The sequence below is a fragment of the Octodon degus genome, unplaced genomic scaffold (assembly GCF_000260255.1).
Source record: "Octodon degus isolate 3935 unplaced genomic scaffold, OctDeg1.0 scaffold00011, whole genome shotgun sequence".
Classification (NCBI taxonomy): domain Eukaryota; kingdom Metazoa; phylum Chordata; class Mammalia; order Rodentia; family Octodontidae; genus Octodon; species Octodon degus.
Window position 1 is genome coordinate 15,940,381 of NW_004524587.1, and position 6,130 is coordinate 15,946,510.

The window sequence follows — 6,130 nt, forward strand, 5'->3', positions numbered from 1 at the left end:
AACTTCTGATAATGGGAAAAGCATTTTAAACCCAAATATTGAAGATTAAGAAAGTTAGAGCTGTGTGTAGAGTGCCCCAGAGTTTGGGAGTTGTCCAGCATGTTCTCTGGCCTCTTGAATGAATATTTCATTGTGTGAATTAAGCTAAGTGAATTAAGCTAAGTGATTTTCCCTCAGCTTATTTAGATTGAGGAGTTACAGAGAAATTTCAGAGCACCTAATATATACTGTATAAGGCTTTTTGTTTACTTAAAGTGGAGCACAGTAAAATCTGTTCAAGAAAAATAGATTGCATTTCTGTTGTATTCAGATTTTCTCATTTTTAATGTGAAAAATTGGAAAGCTGTTGAAAATTTGAAAAGGAATATGTTGAACATCTATATTTCACAAAGATTCATTTAGTTAAGGTGTTTTTTGGCTTTCAAGCAATTTGGGATGGCTTGGGGATTATTTCATTTGGTGAAACTAGCAGTAATGTAATAGCAAATACTTACAGTAGAGATTGCTGTGTATCAGTCACTTTTCTAGATGTTTCATGCAAATTGATTTATATTCACAACTCTGAGGCAAGGATTGCTTTCTTCATCTTAGTTTCCAGATAGGCAGAGAAAGCCAAGGTACAGGCTAAGTAGCTACTGAGGTCAAAGTGGACTTTAGCCCCAGAAGTCTGGTTGAGTTTGGAATCATTGCTGTACTCTGCTGGCACTTGTGTTTACACAGAGCAATTGGCAAAGGCACTAATTGAAAGTGCTTTTTTATCTGTGGTTCTCCACAGCTATGTGCTGCTGTTCTGCTACCATGGATGCACAAGCCACTCTTGTTAGGTAGGCTGGACAAAATTAATGAGTGGAGACTGTATCCAGTGCACCTATATAAAAGGGATGGGGGCTCTAGTCATAGTATCTTGGACAGAAGGGCAGGTTGAGATGCCTGCCACCCTATATAGAAAAGACTTCTTAGGTACAAAGAGCTTTAGAGCTCATCTGTGGTAAGGACCATGGGGGACCCCAAAACAGTTCTTCACTAGTGGGAATGTCTGTAAGTGCATGTGAGCTGCCATTGGAGGGCTGGCCTGCTGGCTCACCGCTTAGAGACCCTCACACATACCCTTTACCCACTGGACTCTCTGTCCTGGGAGGATGCAGTCTCAAATGAGTTCCAGTCAATAGTCCCACTATGTTATTTCATTACTTTTTTTTTTTTTTTTGGCGGAACCAGGGATTGAACTCAGGCCCTTGCGCTTGCAAGGGAAGCGCTTATTCCACTGAGCCATCTCCCTGGCCCCCTGTTTCATTACTTTTAAGTCAGGCAGGCACAATTTGAATAAATTGAGCAAGAAATAAGCCAAATTGGGATGCTTCGTTCTTGGGCCTCCTTTCCCAATTGTAAAATGGGAATGAAATTTTTTTCTAGACATGAATGTTACAGGATATATGGTAGGTGTTTGGTGTAATGCTTGGTCCTAAACACACTCCCTGATTAACACTTAATTGTATTTTAAATATTTCATCTCTAAGGAATAGAGGCCAGAGGGATGGGTATGTTATCACCATTCACCATGTTTCCTGGTACAGTGCGTTCAGGATGCCACAACTGAAGTCTGGATTCTGGAAGTAGGACATGGTATTTGGTGTCTCCTTCCTTATCCTGCAGACAACTAACAGGACGCAGGTGCTGTCTTGATGGTCTATGTGACTGCTTGATGAGGTACACAGGATGTGTCCTGACTAGGGCACAGAAGACAGCCCAGCAACAGTGGGGCTGAAAAAAGAAGCTAAAACTCCCACCAAGATGAACAGTGTACCCTGCTGGCAGAGTTTCCAGTGTCTGAGCACTGATTTTTTTCTGAGCCCTGATGTTGAAGGAATCTCAGGGAAGAAAGTTTGTGATGAGACAGGTTTGCAAAGGCCAGGAAAGATTTGGGATGGAAATCCAGAGCAGTGAGCACCAGGGCTGTTTGGAGGGCAAGAAGTACAGGTAGAGTGCTTGCCTAGCATGCACATGCCCCTGGACTTGATCCTTAGTGTTGAAAAAACTTGTTTTAAATTCCTGTGTGAGTAGAGCTGTAGTTTTTTGTAGTACTCTTAACATTTTACTTTGCATTCCATCTTGGTTGTTGTCATCACTGAACTCAAGATAAATGGCAACAATAGTGAGGTAGTTTGGTATGTTTTTCTGTGACATTTAACAACCTATTTTTGCACAGTGCTGAATTAACATTCTTAAGTGATCATCAATTTTCCTTGCCTTTTTTTTTTTTTTCTTTTTTTTGCAGAACCAGGGATTGAACTCAGACCCTTGAGCTTGCCAGGGAAGCACTTATTCCACTGAGCCATCTCCTCGGTCCCAATTTTCTTCTTTCCTACTGCCCCCTCATCCCAGTCACCCCATCAGCATTTTCAAAGAACTTAAGTTCTACTGGAAAAGGCTAACACAATGTGAAGCATTTAAGTTTTTGTTTGGGGAAGAATTCAGTGTAAAACTATGTTCCTTTTTTTTTTTTTCTTGTGGAACTGGGGATTGAACTCAGGCCCTTGCACTTGCCAGGTAAGCAGTTATTCTACTGAGCCATCTCCCTGGCCCCACTATGTTCCTTTTTAAGGCTATAATTTATTTATTTATTTATTTATTGCAGAACCGGGGATTAAACTCAGGTCCTTGCGCTTGCCAAGGAAGCGCTTATTCCACTGAGCCATCTCCCCAGCTCTAAGGCTATAATTTATTAAATAGTGTTGGGGGGGCCTTGGTATTTCAGCCTGTGTCATGTTACATCTGTCCTTAATATTTAGAGTATTTAGTGCATCCATTTTTGACAGTTGCTAGCCTGGAATTAAACTTTGATATATGTGGGAAACCAAACACTGTAATTATTTAAATTTTGTATACAGAAAATGTGTGCATGTTGAGAAGGGACTTCAAAGGTTGTAGCTGGGCTGGTGAGATGGCTCAGTGGTCTAAAGCACCTACTTAAACAAGCTTGGCAAAGCACAGGGACCGCGGTTCAATCCCCCAGCACCACATGCCAGCCAGCCCCGCCCCCTGGTGGGCTGAGCTGGCTACACACACACACACACACACACACACACACACACACACACATAAATAAAATTTAAAAAAAAGGTTGTAGCTGATGGCAGGTAGTTTTGTACCCTGAGGGATGCATGATCTCCAACAGGCCTACTAAAGCTAACCAACTGCAGGGCTCTGCTAGAGATTGTTTCGTCCCAGACCCTGCCCCTAATGGGCTGCCTTGCTGTTAACAAGTCCTTTGCCCATTTCTAAAGGCCTAAGTCTAGGTGACCCAAAGTGTGTTGTGGAAGATGCTGTCAAACAGGTGATGAAGAGGTTTAGACGACTCATGAAACAGTTTTGATTTGTGACTTCTCAAAGCACCCATGTGTTTTCCCCTCCAGCTTTGTGGAATCCTCCAGGTTCCACAGAATGCCTTTTAAGAAATGTTCATGTGGGCCGGGGAGATGGCTCAGTGGAATACACACACTTCCCTGAATACATGCAAGGGCCTGAGTTCAATCCCCAGTTCCGCCAAAAAGAGAAAAGAAAAAGTTCATGTGTAGGGTACTAAGCCTCTGCACAGGTCTGTGTTTCAGTGAACCTTGGAATTTAGACTTTGGTGATAGTATCATAGAGCCTATTTCCTGTCTCCTACCCCTCGTTGCTATTCCCTTAAAGACATCTACAGGGGAGGCTGAAAACGGGAGGGTCCCTACGAGTCCAAGCTCCGAAGTGAGACCCTGTACCATATCTGTAAGTGGGGAAAAAAAGAAGAGGGAGAAAAAAACAGACATCTATAAATTGGTGAGTTTGTTGTGACACTCCTAGGAGATTTTTGCTCCTGAGAATAGGTTTCTCTGTGGTGCTGACTGGGTAGCACTCTCCTAGGCACAAAGACAAGTTAAACATTTCAGGTACTAGGTCTTGCTTGGGTTTTGGTTTGGTTTGGTTTGGGTTGGGTTTTTGTAGAGGGCTGTTTTTGTTAAAGAATACAAAATAGGGGGCTGGTGAGATGGCGCAGTGGTCTAAGCACCTACTTAGAACAAGTTTAGCAAAGCACAAGGACCACGGTTCAATCCCCCAGCACCACATGCCAGCCAGCCCTGCCCCCTGGTGGGCTGAGCTGGCCACACACACACACACACACACACACACACGCACACACACGCACACACACACACACACACAAGTAAATTTAAAAAAAAATAGTACACAGCATTAGGTACTATACAAAATCTCACTAAACAAAATAAGAGGAATTCAACAATGGTTGCTATATTACGTGTTTTCTTCAAATTGTTTAGGTTACCAGATATAAACATGGAAAATTGGTTTAAAGCAAAGCAAAAGAATTACAAGAAATTTTAAAAAAAGAAAAAATTGGAGCATTAACTGCTCCTTTCAGGAGACCAGCAGAAATCAGCATACAGTTGTCCAAAGTATCCTGAATATATACATAAATTTATCTTTTTCCCTTTTGTCCTTTTCCTCATTCCAGTTTTTCCTTCCCATTAAACAAATTCTTTCCCTTCCACAGTATCTATTGTACCTTTGAAATTTTACTAACTCTTTCAGGTTTTCTCAACCAGCAAGATAGGATCTTGTTACATAGTTCAGACTGGCCTTGAACTCCCTATATAGCCTAGACTGACCTCAAAATTCGCAGCAATCCTCCTGTCTCTGCCTTCCATGTGCTGGAATTACAGTCCAGATCCTTCTTGGAATCATCACCAAACCTTCAGTACTCTACTTTGTCAGATGGTTCTCCTTGCAATTAAAATCATAAGAATTTGGCACTCAGCTATTCTGACATAAAAAGAAAACTAGTTTATAGCTAGGGCTATCTTAGCTCAGAACCTGGAGTCCAGTAAACTTAGGTTGTATAATGGTGGAAAGGTTCCTCAGCTTCTCTGGATGTCCTTGACCTCCTGTGAAGTGGCAAGAAGAATCTCACCTATTCCCAGGGAATCTGAGTGCTCTGGCTGAGATGTGTGTTAGCATATTGCCTCACATGCAGTTTCCAGAAATAGAACTAGCCCTGAACTAATTCTGTGACGGATGAACCATAGTTCATCAACGGGCCTTAGGAATCACTCACTGCCTTACAGATAGAGAAGTTGAGCCATGGAGGAAACTTAATGCCGATGTCACACAGAAAGGAGCAGAACAGGGTATTAGAATCCCTGTGTCGCTCCCTTCCTCTCCAGTCTGCATTTTTCTCCAGGCTAGGCAGTGTTAAATACTAGGTCTTAAATCTGAAGAAGTAAACTGCTAGTTTATGCAAGAGAGCTATTTTAGAGCAGACCAGCTCCATAAATTCCGTCACCTGGGCAACTGCCTGCTTTCTGGGGCCAGGCAGTTCTCTGCCATCTGCATGTGGGCATTCAGATACGTGGTTGAGAAGTACGGCCTCCTGGGGCCATCTTACCGCCTGTTCTGGGCAGCAGTAGTCACCTTCCAAGGAGCTGTGGGGATGCCTAAGATGCTAGGAATGGGGACAGGGAACAAGGTGGGCCCTGCCCTTCCTGGGCTGGTTGTGTGCTGGCAAAGACAAGTCGTGATGTCTCAACACCACACTCCATTCCAAGGTTAGGATCTCTGTCAGGTTACTCTTCCCCCAACAATTTGGATTAGATTCCAGGTCTGGGTATAAGAACCTAATCAGGTGGCCCAGGCATGTGGGGAGGGCCTCTGTGTAGAGAGATGGTGACTGGGAAGGTGGCTATATACAGGGCATTGGTCTGGTCAGTTAAAGGATGACATATAGTAGGTTTCGCACTGCAGAATGAAAGAAAACTAGAATAAATTCTTCAGTGTTAGACTAGAGTCAGAGGTGTGAGTGAACTCGTGGCTTCTAGTACACAGATGTAAAAACAATTAGAAGCATATGCATACATGTATAGGATTGTTTATCTACATGTGCATACACCTTCGTTCTTTTATACTGAGATGGCCCAGGAGCAGCTTGGACCCAGTAGAAATGAGGACACCTTGTGCTGAGATCTTGGCTTCTACATACTATTCTCCAGTAAACTAAATTGGGGTTGGGAGTGCTACTCAGTGATCTCATGCACACCTAGATGTAGGAGGCACTGGCTCAATATCCAGCACCTCAAAA